General features: G+C 51.4%; 1 long non-coding RNA gene across 1 annotated transcript; it reads left to right on the forward strand.

Annotated features, from left to right (window-relative positions):
- Window positions 1-5,689: 5,689 nt before the first annotated feature.
- Window positions 5,690-10,117, forward strand: LOC132683536 (uncharacterized). Its single transcript, XR_009612281.3, has 3 exons — window positions 5,690-6,208; window positions 7,179-7,231; window positions 8,720-10,117. It is a non-coding gene; the product is annotated as an uncharacterized LOC132683536 (long non-coding RNA).
- The last annotated feature ends 7,908 nt before the right edge of the window (window positions 10,118-18,025 follow it).

The raw sequence follows: 18,025 nt of genomic DNA on the forward strand, positions 1-18,025 counted from the left end.
TTCGTGCTGCGGTGGCCTAGAGAGGCACCAAGGAAACTTGCCCCGGGGTCTTCTGCGGCAGAATCCGGGTACCCTGTGTCCTTACCTCACCAGCCGTGGGACCCGGGGCAACGCCTTCTGCCCTGGGCGTGGGTAGGATAGCAGCTGCCTCGACTGTAGCTCAGGGCCGTCCAAGAGTCCTGTAAGTAGCTTATACCCTGTGAAGTAATGCGCAAACACCGGGGTCATCACGTTTTCACTGTGAGCACCACCGGTTTCTTAAAGAAAGTTTAAGAAGCAAAAGACTTGGCACTAGGTCTTGGTTCAAAATTTTTTGTAAGCAGCAGAAAAAAGGAGGGAGCGAGGTTAAAAAGCAAAAAAAAAAAAAAAAAAAAAAAAAAAAAGGATTCAAGCCAACAGCTCCGACTGCGTTTTCAGCCAAATAGAGGAAAGAAGTGAGTAGCAAAGATTTGTTTCCAAGGGAGTCTGTCTGAGCCAAGCAGACTGCTGCCAGCTCAGCCGGGGGCTGGGGCCCGTCCCTCCTCAGGGGGGTCCGTGCCCTGCCTGCTCTCCCAGGCCCCATTTCTCCCGCTGCGTGTTAGACGGGGCTCTTTGGTGTTGGGGCGGGATGCCAGGAGCCCTTGGGGCCTGGCTCTCTGGGCTGGGTCTGTTTCTACTCTCCTGGGAAGCTTGAGGGAGGGTAGGAGGAAGACAAACCCAACCCTCGTGCTGGGTGTATGACTCTAAGGCTTAACCAAACACTGTCTGGTGACCGCCCAGCTCTCCTTCGGACTGTGTGTGTGTGTGGGGGGGGGGGGGGGGGAGAGGGGGTGGCGGAGGGGGTTGCTAGGGGAGGGGCTGCTAGGAGGTTGCAGAAGATGGTGGGAATGGGTCTGGGGGAGAATAGGGACGATGGGGGTGGAGGCAGGAGGGGACCCTTCTCTTGCTTTCCCTGCCTGCCACCGAGCTGGCTCAGTCTCCTTCACTTTAACCTTCTTTTTATCTCTGACCAGGTGACTTGTCTCTCCACCACTCTCTCCTGCTTTTCTCAGCTGTCTTGTAGCCCAGGTCCCACAGCTGTCCCTGGAAACACAGGCAAAGCCCTTGAGGCCACTCTGGCCACGCCTTTCCATCTCTAGTGGCTAGGGCTGTGGTCCCCAAGCTGCCCGTGGGCAGCAGACGTTGGCCTCCCCGGCACAGGTCTTCGGCATTTTACTCAGGGGCAGGTTGGGTGGGGGTCTTGGCGTGACAGGTTGGGAAGTCCTGAGAGCTGTCAGAGGCCCAGTTAGAAAGGGCTGAGGGAGTGGAATAGACCAGATCCGTCTGGAAGAGGAATAGGCCAGATCCGTCTGGGAGAGGTTACTTCTAGCAGTCAGTGAAACCCTGCCTGGGCCCAGCCGGGCAAATCAAGGTGCCCTAATACACTGGTGGACCGAGGGGTTGTAAGTCAGCTGATCAGAGCTGAGGGTGTGCTTTCTCACAGAAAAAAAAGTGTTTCATGATCAACTGTGTCTCCCAGTGACGTAGGGCCTCCCTTCCCAGGTATAAGTCAGGCCACACTTTCTCAATGAGGATTTTGCTCTTCTGGCTGACTTCTAGGTGCTGGAAATGCAGGTAAGTTGAACGTCAGTGCATGTGCCTGGACACAGGAGGAGTGGGCATCTTTCAGGTGGGAGAGGCCCTTCGTGGGTGTCTGCGTTCAGGATAAGCTGTGTCGCTTCTGGGCCCCATCTCTCCCCCCATGTCAGAATGTGCATAATCTCTAGGGGTGCTTCTTTTCCAATGCCCGAAGCCATCTCCAGGGGGGAGCAGGGAGGCAGGGGAGGGGGGGAGCAAGCGAGGACCTTGGGATGGAGTCTGAGAAGGCACTGACATGGGGACTTCATGCGGTGGTGGGGGTGGAAAGACCACATTATTATTACTGTAGCCGCCGGTGCCCCCACTCCCTGATGCTTTGCCACAACCCTTGTCATCTGTTTCTCCCCCTGGCCACAGCCTCCAGACTGATCTCCCGGCTGCCGGCTCCCCACTTCCACCTTGAGCAATCCTTTCCTGAGCTCCCTATGGCTTCCCCAATAAAGCCTAAACTCCTTCACTGCCCCCTTATGCATTTTCTATCTTTTTGTTGCAATAGACCACTTGCCATTCTGCAAATCTTCTCCCAGGCTCTGTCCTCCATGATTTCCCTGTCTACCTCTGCAACCCTGGCCTCATGCTGTCGGCTGCCTCCATCCCTCCCTCTGTCCTCCAGCCACAGGAGCCTCCTTTCAGCCCTTGGATCCTGCAAGCACATGCCCACCTCTGCACCTGTTGTCCATCTGCCTGAAGCCTTTCTGTCTAACTACTCCCCACATCACCCCCCCCCCTTGTCAGGTGAACCCTGACCTCTCCTTTAGAGCTTAACTTCCCTGCCTGTTCCCTTAGCACCTGCCACCCTCTCCTCTCCTGTCCTCTGCACTTCGTCCTCCACAGAACCTAGAGCAGAGTATTGAAATCATCAGGAATTTCTCCTTCTCCAACGTGCTGATGCAGGGCAGGCCTATCCTTCCTTCTCTGGAGGCTGTCCAGTGGTTAGCATTTAGTAAGCTCTTAGGAAAACATTTATTGAGTCAAAATAATCTCTTTCTTACTGGCCTGACAGCCCCTCAAAGGCAGGACCTGCCTCCACATCACCAGGATGTCCAGCGGGGTACTGGCCTCACAGATTGCCCACAAATGCTTAGTAAATTGAATTTCAGTGACGCTGCTATTGGGAGAGTAATCAATAGTGTTTTCTATCTCTAAACACCCCCTGCTTGCAAAAAACTTCCAGGCTGTTCTTGGTTAACAACCATTCTGGGTTTTCAAAGGTGAAAAGCAATTTGCCACAAGCAGAGAATGACAAATAGTCAGGATGGGAGAGGAAGAAGGGAGGGAAGCAATTATGGGGGGGAGGGGAGGGGAGAAGGGGCTCTCAACCCCATCTCCTGAGCCCTCGTTTTGCAAGTGAGAAGGAAAACTAAGAAGGCTTATTCTCAGAAAATCCCTTTTGCTCCTTAAGAGACCAGGAAAGTGCCTTGTCCTTCTGTCCTGTTTAGGTATCAGAGTCTGTGAGCCTGAAGGACCCCGATCACATTGGAGGTGCTGGCCAAGGGTGCAAGGACCTTGGGAGTCACCCGAGGGACACACACGTTATGCAACACATGAGGTTTAACAACGTCTCCACAAATGTTTAACATCTCCACCAACACGGGGCTATCGGCAGTTAAAAATGAAATTCTCTCTTTGGTCATTCAACCGTATTTGCTCAGCGCCCACATGGTCCCTACTCTCCTGATATTTCCATTTTATTGGAAGAAGAGAGATTAAACACAGATACATACGTGTAAGTAAACAAGAACACGTCAGAGGGTTGTATGCTGAGCAGTGACGTATACAGCTCACTGCTGGAGGAGACAACGGTCGAGGGGAGCCCCGGCGTGGAAGCCGGGGAAGGACACTCCAGGCTGAGGGTGCTACCAGTGTTGGCTTGCTGGATCCAAGGTCTGGAGGGGGAAGGAGGGAGGGAGAGGACCGCGGAGGCAGCGGGTGTCAGATGATCTTTCCTTCACCCGGCAAATTACCAAATCACGTGGAGCAGGAGTTGGTGGAAAGAGAATGGTAACTCGGGAGACGGGGCTGTACTCGCTCCGTCTCGGACCTAACAGGCCTTGGGCGGGATGCTTTTCCGTCTCTTGGACTGCAGCTGTGTTATTCTGCCTCCCTCCTTCTGGGTGATGTCTGGCCACCCCAGCCCCAGAAGGCCATTCCCGTACACGTCCTCTGGGGTGCAGATGAAAACAGTATAAGATGTCCTCTGCTCTGTTGGTTAATTGGCCCGGCAAGCTTCCATTAAGAGTTGTACTTTCCGGAGGGTCTGTGCTTAAAAGGGCCTCCTTTTAAGATGATGACTGCTCCCCAACCACGTGACTCTCGGTCGCTGGTGTTGTGCACACCAACAGCTGCTCGACAGCTGGCCGGGCTTCTGGACTTATGGGGTGGCTGGCTGACGGGGAGCTCCATGACGGCCACAGGAGTTCCAGCTCAAGAATCACCAATAGTCTCCCTAGAAATGGGCCACCGCCCAGCACCTGCCTCCCGCCTGACTCAGGGTGACTGCAGTGTGGATTTTGGCCGGTGGATACCAAGCACCAAATTCATGTGTGGCGGCCAGGGGACCACCCAGCCCTGAACCGCTGGCCTGCTACGCTACAGGGTGGGTTATTTTCGTGCGCGGACTTGTTTTTCCTGGCACGGGGACGGCCACATACTTCATGGCAGCAAGTCGTGGAGCCTCTGTGGGCTCTATTTACAAAGCAGGGGGAGAGAGATGCACTTTTTTGTGTGTGTAAACTAAACGGTTTATAACCCGTTAAACTGCCTGTCCTGATAGATGCGGGCCCCTCCTGTATGCGGGTAATATGTACAATATGTGTAGTGCTTCGGATGGTACCAGCAACACCTCTGGCCAAGCACTGCTGTTCTGAATAACGCTCCTTGGCAGTGCGGGCTAATGAATGCCAGGGAGAAGCCCACAGTGGTGGTGACCAGGGAATCCTGGGATCCTCAGGAAGTGGGGAAGATCCCTGATGCCCTTCGCTCATGATCTCTACCTTATACAATGGTCTCCCACCACCACGTCTGTCCAATTTGAGCACAGAATACCTCCAGCTGTCAGACGCTCACTGCCCAGGACCTCGGCTATTCCTTGGGGGTTGGCTCAGCTTTTTATTTTTTTTTTAAATTTTTTTAATGTTTATTTATTTTTGAGACAGGGAGAGACAGAGCATGAACGGGGGAGGGTCAGAGAGAGAGAGGGAGACACAGAATCTGAAACAGGCTCCAGGCTCTGAGCTGTCAGCACAGAGCCCGACGCGGGGCTCGAACTCATGGACCTCGAGATCATGACCTGAGCTGAAGTCGGATGCTTAACCGACTGAGCCACCCAGGTGCCCCTGGCTCAGCTTTTAGAAAGTTCTTTCTTAGTGTAGTCAAAATCTACCCTCTAAGTGTTCACCTTGGGGCTCTTTGGGGTCAGACAAGGTCCAATCCCCCCTTTCCTGGAACTGCTCTGCGCTTCGGGAGGTAGAGCTCTTGATCGGGGTTGAACTGCTTCGGCCTCTTCAGCTGGCTCTCCTACAACCTGGTTTTGACCCCTTTCACCGGCTCTCCAAGCCCCATTCCCTTTTCTAGAAGTGTGGCTCCCAGGTGTGAACTGAGTAGCTGGAGAGAGGGGGCTGACTGTCCCTCGCATCCTCTGAGAGGCAGGAGGGCCCTTGTACCAAATGAGAAGTGGGGTTCCCATCTCCTGGCCTCAGGCTGGCGAGCACCCCACTCTGTTAGCCACAAGGTCCCTGGAATGGGTGCTCCTCTGGCTCTGAGTAGATGGCTCCGTTGCTGGCTAAGAGCTTACACTCTCCCTCTTCTGCATTTCCCCTCGTGTGGAAACGGAAATACTAAACCAGGTTAATAACATTTTACTAACAACAAGAAGCCCTCGTTATGAGTGTGGTGCCTTGGGCGCTTTTACAGGCATCTTACTCTCTCCAGAGTAGAGCAACCGAAGAGCTGGGATCCTGCCCCATGGTACAGCTGAGGAAACTGAGGCTCAGGGGAGTGAGATGACGTGACCATGGCCCTGGGTAGATGGCAACACTACCCAGGAATAGAACCGGGGGTTTTTGAGGCCAAATCAAATGTTTTTCCTGTGTCCTCAAACAGCTCTCTTGCATGCAGGGGAGATAAGACTTTCTCCTAATGAAACAACCAAAGATTTGAATCCTGTGTTTGTTCTCTGGCACACGGGGGACAAATGTGAGGCCTCGGGTCATGCCCTTTGTCCCCTTCATGCAGCACTGTTGAGTTCATGAAGCAGAGGCCAAGGGAAAGGGCTGAGTCTAGTGGTCCCCTCTTTGCTGCAATGTCCTGGCCTGGAGACCAGAGCCAGACATGCCCGCCCAGCTGGGGCCTGGTTTGAGCCTCCCCAGGATGGTGGCAGGTGTCTGCTCTGTCACTCTCCTCAGTGCCTGGAAGTCCAAGGCCATGAGGACTGGCTGCCTTCCCGGAAAACACAGGTCACTGTCTGGTCGGCCTGTCCTTGAGCCCAGGCCTAGCTCTGTCCCATGGCAGGATATGGACGGGGAGCGGTGAACTGTCCTCCTCCTCTCTCCCGGGTAGGACAGCAGGCTCCCAGACCTGGGAAAACCTCCAGGTGAGAACCTCTGTTCTGTAGGAGAGGCGTCAGCTCTAAGCCAGGCCTCCGGGGTCGTCACAGGGACTGGGGATCCCAAGGGCCGAGTGTCCAGTGACGTTCCGGGTGGGAGGCCAGCCTCTGGAGAGCTCAAAGGAAGGACTATGTTTTTAGGGAAGAAGACAGGGCAAAAGTCACCTCCCTCTCCTTGATGAGCGAGTGGCTCCAAAATGGCCTCTCTCCAACCTGTCTCTGCCAGGGCAGGACACACAGGGTCAACAGGGCTGACGTCAGTCCCTGTCGCCCCCACTCCCCACCATCTGAGCTACCTAGTCACAGCTTGTGTGTGGTTGAGATAGCACGGGGAGGAGACTTCCCGAATCCTAGATTTGACCACAGTGAGCAGAAAGCCTTTTTTTCTCCTGGAGGACGGTGGGGTCAGCCTGCTGGTGGACGGGAAGGCTGACCCTGAGATGTGTGGGGTTTGAAGAAGCAGGATGATCTCGCAGGAGGGGGTTGGGTTTAATCAGGCTCCCACTGGGCACTGAGGCCCTTGTGACAAAGAAAAGAGCCAGTCTTGTTCTCGAGATGGGGTGATGTTTGTGCGAGGCCCAGAGACGGAGGGGGTGGGCGGTGGGCAAGAAGGTGGCTGTTTCCCCCTCTTTGCTGGCGTCGAATGTGGTGCACTGAAAAGAAAACCTGTGGGAGGTAGGCTGAAAAGACCTGGTGTCGAGTCCCAGCTCTGCCACAGACTGACCGCCAGAGGTGGACTCCGTGTTCTTATCTGTGAAAGGGGGTGTTGAAAAATGTGCCCCCTGAAAAGTTACCAAGCCGTGCGCTCTGGATGTGAGAGGGCGTATTCAGTTGTGATGCGCTAGCGGCCAGGACCGATGTCACCAACAGGCTTGGTGGTGGTGGCTCACCCCTGGGGGGGGGGGGGGGGGGAGGAGGGGCAGCCCAGTGGGATTTTGCATCATTCCTTCCCCACTAGGAGGAGCACTTGGCACTTGCAGAGGCTGGATTTTCTGCGTGGCAGGATGAGAGGTTGGAGTGGAACCCGCTGCCCTGCTCCCCCCTCCCCCCTCCCCCCCACCTCCTCCCGCCCCTCTGCCCCCTCTCCCCACTCTCCCCCCTCTCCCAGGCTTCCCTCAGGGCAAACATCCCAGCAGGACCTTCCATCTCCCTCTGACCGCCCTCCCTCGGCCTTGGCAGCCTTTCAGAGACCGAGGAGGAGGCCAGGCTGCCAGGAAGGGTGGGGCTGCCTGGCAAGGCCCAGCCGCAGTGTGACCCGCCAGTCCCGGAAACGCTCCAAACCTTGGACCTCAGCGGACATCCGGCGACTCAGCGGCAGGGCCTGTCAGGGGGACGGAGCGCGTGTGGGATTCCTCTGAGGTCAGGTTCGCTGGAGACTTCTAAGAGGAGAAAGGAAGAGCCGTATTTTAGCCAATTCTGGAGTCAGAGGGCTCTGGGATGTGTTCACAGTGTGAACAGAAGTACTGGGACGGCCTCCAAAAAGGCTTCTCGCAGGGTTGTGCATGTATCCTAGATTTCTTTTTTTTTTTTTTATTAATTTTTTTTAATGTTTATTTATTTATTTTGAGAGATAGAGACAGAGCATGAGCAGGGAAGGAGCAGAGAGAGAGACACAGAATCCGAAACAGGCTCCAGGCTCCGAGCTATCAGCACAGAGCCCGACGCGGGGCTCGAACTCACAAACTGTGAGATCATGACCTGAGCCGACGCCGGACGCTCAACCGACTGAGCCACCCAGGCGCCCCCTAGATTTCTTAATTAAAAAAAAAAAACATAAGTCAATAGTGCTTTCTGAAGAGTGTTCGCCACGTACTAGGCACTTGCTAAACCTGTTACCCACATGAATCCTTCAACAACTCGATGAGACGAGAGTATTGTTATGCCCAATTTATAAATGAAGACACCAAGGGTCAGGGGCAAGTGTCATTTGCTCAAGGTCACAGAAATACTAATTGCTGGAGTCTGGATTGAAACCCAGGTGGGGCTGGCTGATTTCAGACCCCAGGTTCTTCACTTTCTTAGAAGGCAGAAACCACAGTCTCCTTGTCTCTATAGAATGCCTGGTACCTGGAAGACATCCAGTAAAGATAGGCTGATTAGGGCCTGATGTATTTTGGGGGGTCTGATTCTCTCCCATTATAGACTGATGAAATAACGTAAAATATGGGAAAGTACTTAGCTCAGAGGCAGATGTGCGTGTAGTAGGTCCACATAAATCCGAAGGTGAGGCCCGGCTTTCCTCCTTTCTACGTGATGTATCTGTGCTTGTGAATAGTATTTTCAGAGAACACAGAACCCTCTGGGGTCCCTGCCCTGGCAAGGCTGTGAAATGACCCTGTTATATCCCCTTGGCCAGAGGGAGTAAAGGGCCATGCTGGTGGGGTGGGGGAGGGAAGGATGAGTCTGTGACTCTCTTCTGCGTCCCACTATGCCGCAGGTTTGGGAGAAAAGACACCCGCTGTGTTTGCTGACGTCTCTAAGAGAGCCCTCCTCTTCCAGCTCCACAGAGACGGTGTGGACCCGGAAGCCTGGACCACTCAGAGCCCCGAGAGGCTGAGTCACACCCACATGTGTGAGAAACACCGACAGTGTCACAGCATCGAAGGATGCTGGAGCGGGTGTGGTCTTGTTGGAAGGAAAAGAGTCTGCGGTGGGACAGCTGGGCCAACCCCGGGGTCCCCTGGTTCCCATGCACACCCACGGGGCACTTGGCCTGCCTCCTTATTTCCGGGCAACTGCGCACCTGCTTCTCCCTCTGGGAGCCTCCCGGCCCTCCTGCCTTCTTGGCTTTCGTTAAGGTGGTTGAGATAGAACTGTCCCATAATTCCGTGTGTTTAACCCTCTCTGGGCTGGGTCTCAACAGACCCGCACTGACATGAAATTGGTCACAGTCCAGGCAGAAAATGTAACCCATTCCAGAAATCTCCGCGGTTATGGTTATGAAGGCACTGGAGGAGATGAGAGGGCAGACAAGGGTGAAAGGCAGTCTTGAGAGTAGCAACCACTGGAAAATGCTACCATTCTTGGGTGGAAAGTCACAGAGAGGAGATGATGTTTCCAGAACCGGAGAGACTGGAATCCTGGTGGAGGTTTCCTGGCAGGAACTGGGACCGCAGAGGTGACCTGCCAGGGTAGAACGACTCTGGTTTCTACCCTCCTGGCTGTGGCTGTTGGGACCTTGGCAAATGTGGCCTGCAGGGATCAGCCTCCTAGGGGAGGGAGCAGGGTGCAGGAGGGGAGGACCCGGATCTGAGGGCAAACAAGCAAACGACCTGCCTAATCTCCAGCTAGTCAGACCTTTGAAAGAGACTGCATCCCTCCAAGGGGCGATCCAGAGGGTTGGCCCTAAACTTGCCTCTGGAAATTGTCCCAGATCCTCTACTGGTTACTGTCATTAGTGGTAATGCCTAAGCATTATCCCTGCTGGGACTGAGGCAGAGAAAGAACCATTTTTTCAAGCAGATCTGCTTCTTGTGTATTTTTCGAAGGCTATGGGAACCTCTGGTTCTTGACCAAGCACCAGGTTTGACGATAAAATCAGCTCGAGGGACGGAAAGATCTATGGCAGACACTCGGGCAGACTTACACGCGTGTTAGGAAGGACACTGGACTCAGGGTCAGGAGACCTGAGGATATGTCTTGGCTCAGACAAGTTGCTTACCATCTTTGAGCCTCAGGCTGCACATCTTTCAAATGGGGCCTCTGTGTTTGCCAGGGTTCTGTAGAAGTGAGCAACAGAATGCACGCAAGGGGGGTTGTAGACGATAGAACGTTCAGACAGAGAGTCTTGTGCCTGGGAATGCACACGATCACAGGAATGTTGCTCAGCTCTGTTTCGGGGTCGATGTATCCCTTTGGAGTGGACACCTATAACCCTTGTCTTGTAACCACAGAATCGAAGACGGCTGGATTCCAGGCAGCTTGTCCAAACTTTCTCCTGAAGGAGGAACCTGTTCTCCAAAGTTCTCAAAGATGATCCTTCCCCCCCTCCCTTCCACAAATATTTGGAGCACCCACGCTTTGTCAGGCACTGTGCTGGTCCTGGGGCAGTAATGGAGACAGATATGGGCCTCGTCCTCACCGAGCTGACAGTCTAGCACTTGAAAGTCTCTGCAAACAATTTCTGTTGAATACCTCCAGTAACAGGATGCTCACCACCTTACAGGACGGCCTCTTCCCCCACCCCCCACCCCCCCACCCCCACCCCCCCCCCACCCCCCGGTCAGTTTTTCCTTATTTAAACTGTAATGCTTGTTCTGACCTCTGGGGCTATACAAAACAAGTCTAACCCCATTTCCTATGTCAGTGCTCTTAGAACGTGGAAAAATAAACACGGTACACTCAGAAAACATTCTCACTCTCCAGTTTCCACTCGTGAAAGGGAAGCTGATTCTCTGTGACGTTAAATTCCCCCAGGTCATGAGGTCAGAGCCAGGGTGGTCTGTCTATACTCTGGGTGCTCGGGCCCTGTCCCCAGTCCACCGGGGGCGGAGGGAAACTGTGTGGCGGAGACCCGCGAAGGGATGCAGGGCAGAGGTTTGCAGGTGGCCGGGGAGGCGGGCCCGAGTGAAGCGCGGGGGTCTGTCCTCTGGTGTGCGGGGGGGGGGGGGTGTATGGGAGGCACTCTCTGGCCGTCTGCCCAGGACAAGCCACAAGCCTGAGCTCCTGGGTTTCTGCTCTGATTCACAGCTTCCTCTCTTCCCAGAGGAATCCCCTTTATAGCTCTCGAGGCCTGACCCCAGCGTCCCCGCGAATGTCGTCTGACTGCTGCACAGAGTGCAGCCGCAGCTCCTGTGCCGGGTGCCAGCTGGACGTGCTTGGCGGCTGGGGCCCTGGGAGCCACCTCTCGGGATGTCAGAGGGGAGCTGCAGCCGCCCTTCCGTCAGCAGGAAGCCCAGCCACAAACACTTGGACAGGAAGCGCAGGCGCTGGCCAGCTGAGCGAGCTCTGGTTTCTCCCGTGTCTAAGAGCCTGGCCCAGTGTAGAGGAAGACCAGCCAGGTGCTGCGGCCTGCACTGACAGGGCTGGGATGTGGGCTCTGGGCGTGAGCGGAAAAGCACCGCTGAGGCTGGACCAAAGGAGGCGCTTCCTGGAGGAGGGTGAGGGAGCAGGGAACACGGCGTCTAGCAGACCTCGGCCAGCTGGCTGGGGACACGCAAAGACCCCTTTGTGATGGTTCCAGACAAAATGTGTTCGCTTGGGCCCAGACCTCCGGCGTAAGCCCAGGCCGGCTCCAACCTCCAGGCGGCCTCCGCCTCTGTGAAAACACACTGCAGTCCCCTGGGGTGGGATGTCCACACGTTCCCAGCTTGAAGAATGACTCCTCTCAGGGGAAGCCTCTTTCGTAACCTACCGGGTTGTATTGTGAGTGAATTAATACAAAATAGAGCGTGCTGAGCTGGGGACAAAGGCAATTTTGCATTCCGGTTGACGTTGTTGCTTCTAAGTGCTATGCGTGATTATCCTCAGGGCAGTCTGTGTGTGCAGACCACGTGTGTGCCCCAAGGACCCCCAGGATTTACAGAGCGCTTCAAATTTTCACAAGTCGCTTGGGTATTTTTTTTCCCCCACTTTTGCTTCTCACGACCTGATAGGTCAGTAAGAGATGCCTGGTATCTGGGGACCTGGAGGTAGGTAGATTGGCTCAAGGTCACACGGCTCAGTCATGGCAGCTCCAGGGCCACCGCCATGACTCGTCTTGCTCTAAAAAGATAACTTAGATGATTATTACTTTCCAAGTGCCCGAACCTCTGCTACCTTACCCTGGACCGCGTGCTTTCAAGCTCCCGCCCTCGGAGTCTGTAGCTAATAGCCCGTTGTTTGAAGCACATTTTGAAAACCTTCTGGGTGAATCCTGCCTGTGACTTTATTCCCTCTCCCTGCCATGCCCACGGGTTTTTATTGGTGGCATTTCAATAATCTAGATTTTATCATAGTCTATGACCTCTATGGTTCTGACTCTAGACCAAGGGCTAGCAACTTTTTCTGTAAAGGGATAGACAGTAAATATTTTAAGTTACGGGCCACTTGGTCTCTGTAGCAATTGCCCAACTCTGCCATTGTGGTGCAAAAGCAGCCATAGACAGTGTGTAAACAAATGGCGTGGCTGTGTTCCAATAAAGCTTTATTCACAAAAACCGGCAGTGAGCTAGGTTTTGCACCCAGGCTGTATTTCACGGATCTCTGCTTCTGAACTCCCTGAAGACAGAGACTCTTGTTCTTACACAACTACAAGCACTCTCCTTACTCCCGGCACCAGTGTTGGGTTGACTGTGTTTATACCTTGTTCTTAACGGAGTTCATTGTTAGTTAATTCAATGAGTGGAATGTCTGAAGGAGTTTGCAAATGAAGCCATTATAGAACTGGTTAGGTTTTGATTCTGATCCTCAACTGGAAGCTACACAATATGGTTGAGTATAATCTCATTGAGGAGAATTGGTAGGCCTGATTTGAACACCAATTCCGCTACTTCTTAGCCCTGAAAGCTTGGGCACGTAACTTGTGCTGAAGAAATGGTGGCCATTGCTACCTGGAGGGACATAGTGTTCCTGCTGAACGCTCTCTGTGCTCGGGGTCAGGTTCCAGATGGGGCCTCAGTATTGTCTACTGTCTGACACACAGAGAGGATATCGTGAGAATAAATGGAAAGATAGCCTTTAGCCAGGAAAAGGTAGGGTTATGTAAACCCAGGCAGTTTTGCAGAGGTGTCCCTTATGTGGCATCCCAAAGTCACTATCTACAACAGAACTCGTCTCCACCATCCCCCTGCCAAGCTGCGCTTTCCTCTCCGTCTCCACAGATGCCAAGGTGGACACCTGAAGGTCATCTGCATCTGGCTGGCTCCCTCCTACCTCAAGACCAGTGTGCACCAAAGCAGTCACCTTCCCCTCTTCTGCATGCCCTTGCCTGTTCAGGGTCTATCACCTGTGTTATAGCTGCTTCCGGTGGCTCCCTATCTCATCTGTGTTACCACTTTGCTGTTAGATTTACATTTCAAAATACAAATCTGGCTTCTGAAATCTTCGATGGTCCCCCACTGCTGGTAGGCCAAAGTCCACTGATCTCCTTTGGTCTTTCCAGCCTCATCTCCCAGCATTCTTTGCCACGTGTTCTAGCCTCTTGGGTGGACCTCACTATGGGCAGTCTCATCTGTTGCATTTTTTTTTTTTTTTATGTTGTTACCTGCTCCATTCTGCTCACACCCCAGCACTCCGATTCTGTCCAGGATATCACAAATCAATCACTAAATAGTATCCTGTGGCCTCAGAGTTTTTAAACACATTTTTAAAAGGCTTGTCACTCAGTTCTAGCTTGGAACTTAGCTCTGGGAAAATCTGTACCATTGGCATATTTAATTTTTTTTTTTCCAGCTGAAATCAGGGAACTTACATATCAGACAATTTCTGTCTAGAAATATCCAGACATTGTGTTTATGGTTCAACTCGGTAACAGCAAACATGAGGCTTCCAGTCCTGGAGAATAGTGTTGTGAGCAGTAAGGATGCCATTTGATTAAATTCTCCTTCCAGAATTCCTCTAGTGTTACAGAACAGAGGGCTCCTTCCAGCAGCTGGAACCTCCAGCAAAACCTGTCCCCGAGTGACCACTCATGAATCCGACATGACCAGCAGCTGATACATGGCCTCCTTACAGCTTCAAAGCCTGGTGAGTCTGGAATGAAGAATGAGGCTTCCAGGCCAGGGAATTGGAAGGGCAAAAAAAAATCACATGGGTGTTGTCCTTGCCATCCTGCTGATGGGTAATTGTAACTCATCCTTGTCCTTGGGAAGGGTCCAAGTGCAAACACCAGGGCCAGTCTGTATTGGTTTTCTTCCCACTCTACTCGCCCCTCTCCTCTCCACCCTAGTCTAACCTGCTACCCACTCAGGGCTTATTGAAATCCTTTCTTCTGAGCATAGGGAACTAGCACATGGGGCCCCATACAGTGTTGATGGAACCTTCATCCTCACCGGTTTGCATACCAGAATTAAGTACTCTGCTGTCTTGTCCAAAGCTACAGAGACTGTTTTGTTTTGTTTTGTTTTGTTTTCTTTTGCAGAGCATTGTATAAAGGCTCAGTTCTTCTCAGACATCAGTAGGGCTGAAAACTTGGGCAAATGCAAAGAAATGATTTTTTCAAAAATAAGAAAGACATTTGTTTTTGCTTAAAATCTGCTATTACTAACCTCTTGATGTAAAATTCCTGTTGGGTTTAGAAACAGTGAAGTATAAGGGACAGAGAATGAGATGGAAGATTTTCCCTTAATCTGGAAAGGAAATTAGCTCCTCGTTATCTTACAAAATGCTTCTTTTTGATGCTCACTCACCTGTACCCTAGGGCCGTTAGGAAAAACTATTGCTGTGTTGGATTTCTACAATGCTTTGAATTGTAAGTAAGAAAGCCCTGTGAGAGGCATAGCTTAATTTTAGAAACTTGAAATATTGAAACCTCAACTTATTACACAAACAAAAGAATGCATTTTGGCAGTGTAGACTAATCTGCAACATTGAAAAGATGAATATCACGCAGCACTGAGAATGTGATTCGATTTACTGAGGTTTAGCCTAGCATTTCACGTAAACCTTCCATGGCATAAATCAGTTAAGGATTTTTTCATATTGTATTGATTAGGATTAGGTTTGGGTTTAAATAAGGTATAAGTTTGGTTCTCTCGTGTAAAAGTCCAGGTGGGTGGTATGGGGCTGAATCACCTCCCTAGTCTTGTCCCTTCATTCATTTATTTAATCAGTCAGTCAGCAAATATTTATTCAGCATCAATTAGGTACTGGCATTACAGCAGCGGGGGAAATATGGGGAGACACAAAAATCTCTGCCATCATGAGGTTTGCATTTTGATCCACTGTGCATGGCCTTGAACTCAGGGCCTGAGATGGCAATATCTCTGCATTCTGGGCAGCAGGATGGAAGAAGGAATAAAGGAGAAGGAGGAAAGAATGCACCTATGTAATTTCTTTTTAAGTTAATTTATTTATTTTGAGACAGGGAGCACAAGTGGAGAAGGAGCAGAGAGAGAGGGAGAGAGAGAGAGAGAATCCCAAGCAGGCTCCACCAGCGCTGAGCCCACTATGGGGCTTGAACTCACAAACCACAAGATCCTGACCTAAGCCAAAGTTAGACACTAAACAGATTGAGCCACCCAAGCACCCTGCAACTATGTAATTTCTTAAGAAAGCTCTTGGAAGCCAGATGATTCTTTCCCCTTCATTCTATGTGGTGATTGGTCATGTGGCCCCACCTAGCCACAAGGGAAACTGGGGAATGTAGTTTTCTTCTTCCTCTCCTCCTCTTCCTCCTCCCCCCCCCTCCTTCTTCTTCCTCTTCTTCTTCCTCTCCTTCTTCTTCAAGTGGGAATGTAGTCTTTGTTTCCAGTGACCCCCACGAGCCAGCTGAAAATCTATTATTAAGGAAGAAGAGAAAATGAATAATGGTGGGGGGCAGGGGACTACTGGTATCATCCACAAATAAAACTTGTAATTAAAAAATAATAATACATTTTATTTAATATAGAAAATCCAAAACATTATTTCAATAAACAACCAATAGAACAATTATTTCACATTCTTTCGTTACTCAGTCTATAAAATCCAGTGTCTATTTCCTACTTCCATCACTTCCATTCTCTCGCTCATATCTGAGTTCCGATCAGTCATAAGGCAAGTGACCCACAGCCACACCAGACTGTACGACCTCGGAGCCTGGCAACTTGAAGTGTGCCTCACAGGCCAGCAGCACGGGCAGCACTGGGGAGCTGGTTAGAAATGGCGACTCTGGGCGCCACCCCAGACCTACTAAATTAGAATTTGTATTTTATTTTATTAAAAAAAATTTTTTTAATGTTTATTTTTGAGAGAGAGAGTGATAGAGCACGGGCTGGGGAGGGGCAGAGAGAGGGAGACACAGAATCCAAAGCAGGCTCCAGGCTCCGAGCTGTCAGCACAAAGCCCAACGCAGGGCTCAAACTCACGAACTGTGAGATCATGACCTGAGCTGAAGTCGGATGCTTAACCGACTGAGCCACCCAGGTGCCCCTAGAATTTGTATTTTAATAAGATCCCTAGGTGATTGGTGTGCACATTCAAGTATGGTGGGCACTTTTCCATATTTCTTTAAAAAAAACATTTTTTAAAATGTTTTTATTTATTTTTGAGACAGAGAGAGCATGAGCAGGGGAGGGGCAGAGAGAGAGGGAGACACAGAATCCAAAGCAGGCTTCAGGTTCTGGGCTGTCAGCACAGAGCCCTATGCGGGGCTAGAACCCACAGGCTGTGAGGTCATGACCTGAGTTGAAGTCGGACTCCCAACCAACTGAGCCACCCAGGTGCCCCTGTATTTCTTCTTCAGATGAGGATGTGTCAGAGTCCAATAAAAAGTCCAGAGACAAGAGAAGCTACTCCCAGCAAACTCTCTGCACTCAAGTGTGGGAATTTGTCAGACCCCATCCTTCCTTTTTCGGATCCCTTTAGATTGCTAATTTGACCTTTCGAGAAAGGACAGCTTTAAAGACGTTACATTCAAACAGATCTATTAATTTTGGCTAATTGACCAAAGGAGAAACCGGAAAAACCAAACAACATAGAATTGTTGGATTATAAATATATTTCATTTTAAATTCAAGATACTGTGTAAGTTCGCAGCGTGGTGCAACCATCACCCTCATCCGTTTTAGAACATTTTCATCACCCTAAGAAGAAATCCTGTGTCTCTTGTCAGTGAGCACCCCTTCGCTGCTAGCTCTAGGCAACCACTAGTCTACTTCAGGTCCCTGTAAATGTGCCTATTCTGAAAAGCATACCTTATGTGGTTTTTGGTGATTGGCTCCTTTCTTTTAGCCTAATGTTTTCAAGGTTCGTCTTTACTGGAGCCTGTATCAGTACTTTATTCTTTTTTATGGCCGAATAATACTCCACGGTATGGATATATTGTATTTTGTTTATCCCTTCAGAAACTTGTGAAGTTTTCGTATCGAAGACAGAAAGAAGCGGAACAAACAGTAAGGTGTTCAGGGTCACAGAGGATCAGAATTGAGAGGAACCTCAAAAATCACTCTCTGCCTTGTTTTCCATGCGGAAAACCTGAGACCCAGCAAAGGGGAGCCATTGGCCCGGGGTCCCTCAACATCAGGGGTCTCGAGCTGTGGTGAGGACCCAGGTTGTCCTGACTCCAAGACCTGTGCTGTTCTCTGCCGCCATACGTCCAGGGCCTCGGGGCTCTCCTCCAAGGTGGCCATGGGAGCAGTCATCCCTGGTGATAGCAGAGAAAGGCACGAGAATTCTCATCTCAAACTTGGCTTCGGTTTGGAAAACGGTTTGGAGTTCAGAGCCCCAGGTGGATTTGGAGTGGGGAAATACAGGGAGACTCAAAAATCCCTGCCATGGCGAGGTTTGCATTTTCATCCAGTGTGCATGGCCTTGGACTCAGGCCATGAACTCAGTTACTTCTGGAGAACTGTTTCGAAGAACTGGGAGCGAGGGCTCCGTCTGATATTCTGGACCTCCCTCCGTTTCACTTTTGGCCACATCTCTCAACCATCAGGAAGAATGTGCGAAACACTCAGGAATGAAGGGACCCACTCAAACAGAGGCCGAGGAGGGAAGACGACTTGCCCGAGGCGCAGCCCATGTTCACAGGGCACCGTCTGTCTGTGGTTCTTTTGCCAGTCGGGGCCTTGTTTGCAGGCAACAGAAGTAGGTTCTTGTCCATGATGCCACCACCTCAGGACACTTGCTGCCTCTTCTTGGGACTCTTGACTGCCACCACCATCATAAATAAATCTCGGAAACCTC

The sequence above is a fragment of the Panthera onca genome, chromosome C2 (genome assembly GCF_046562875.1).
Source record: "Panthera onca isolate mPanOnc1 chromosome C2, mPanOnc1 haplotype 2, whole genome shotgun sequence".
Lineage (NCBI taxonomy): Eukaryota > Metazoa > Chordata > Mammalia > Carnivora > Felidae > Panthera > Panthera onca.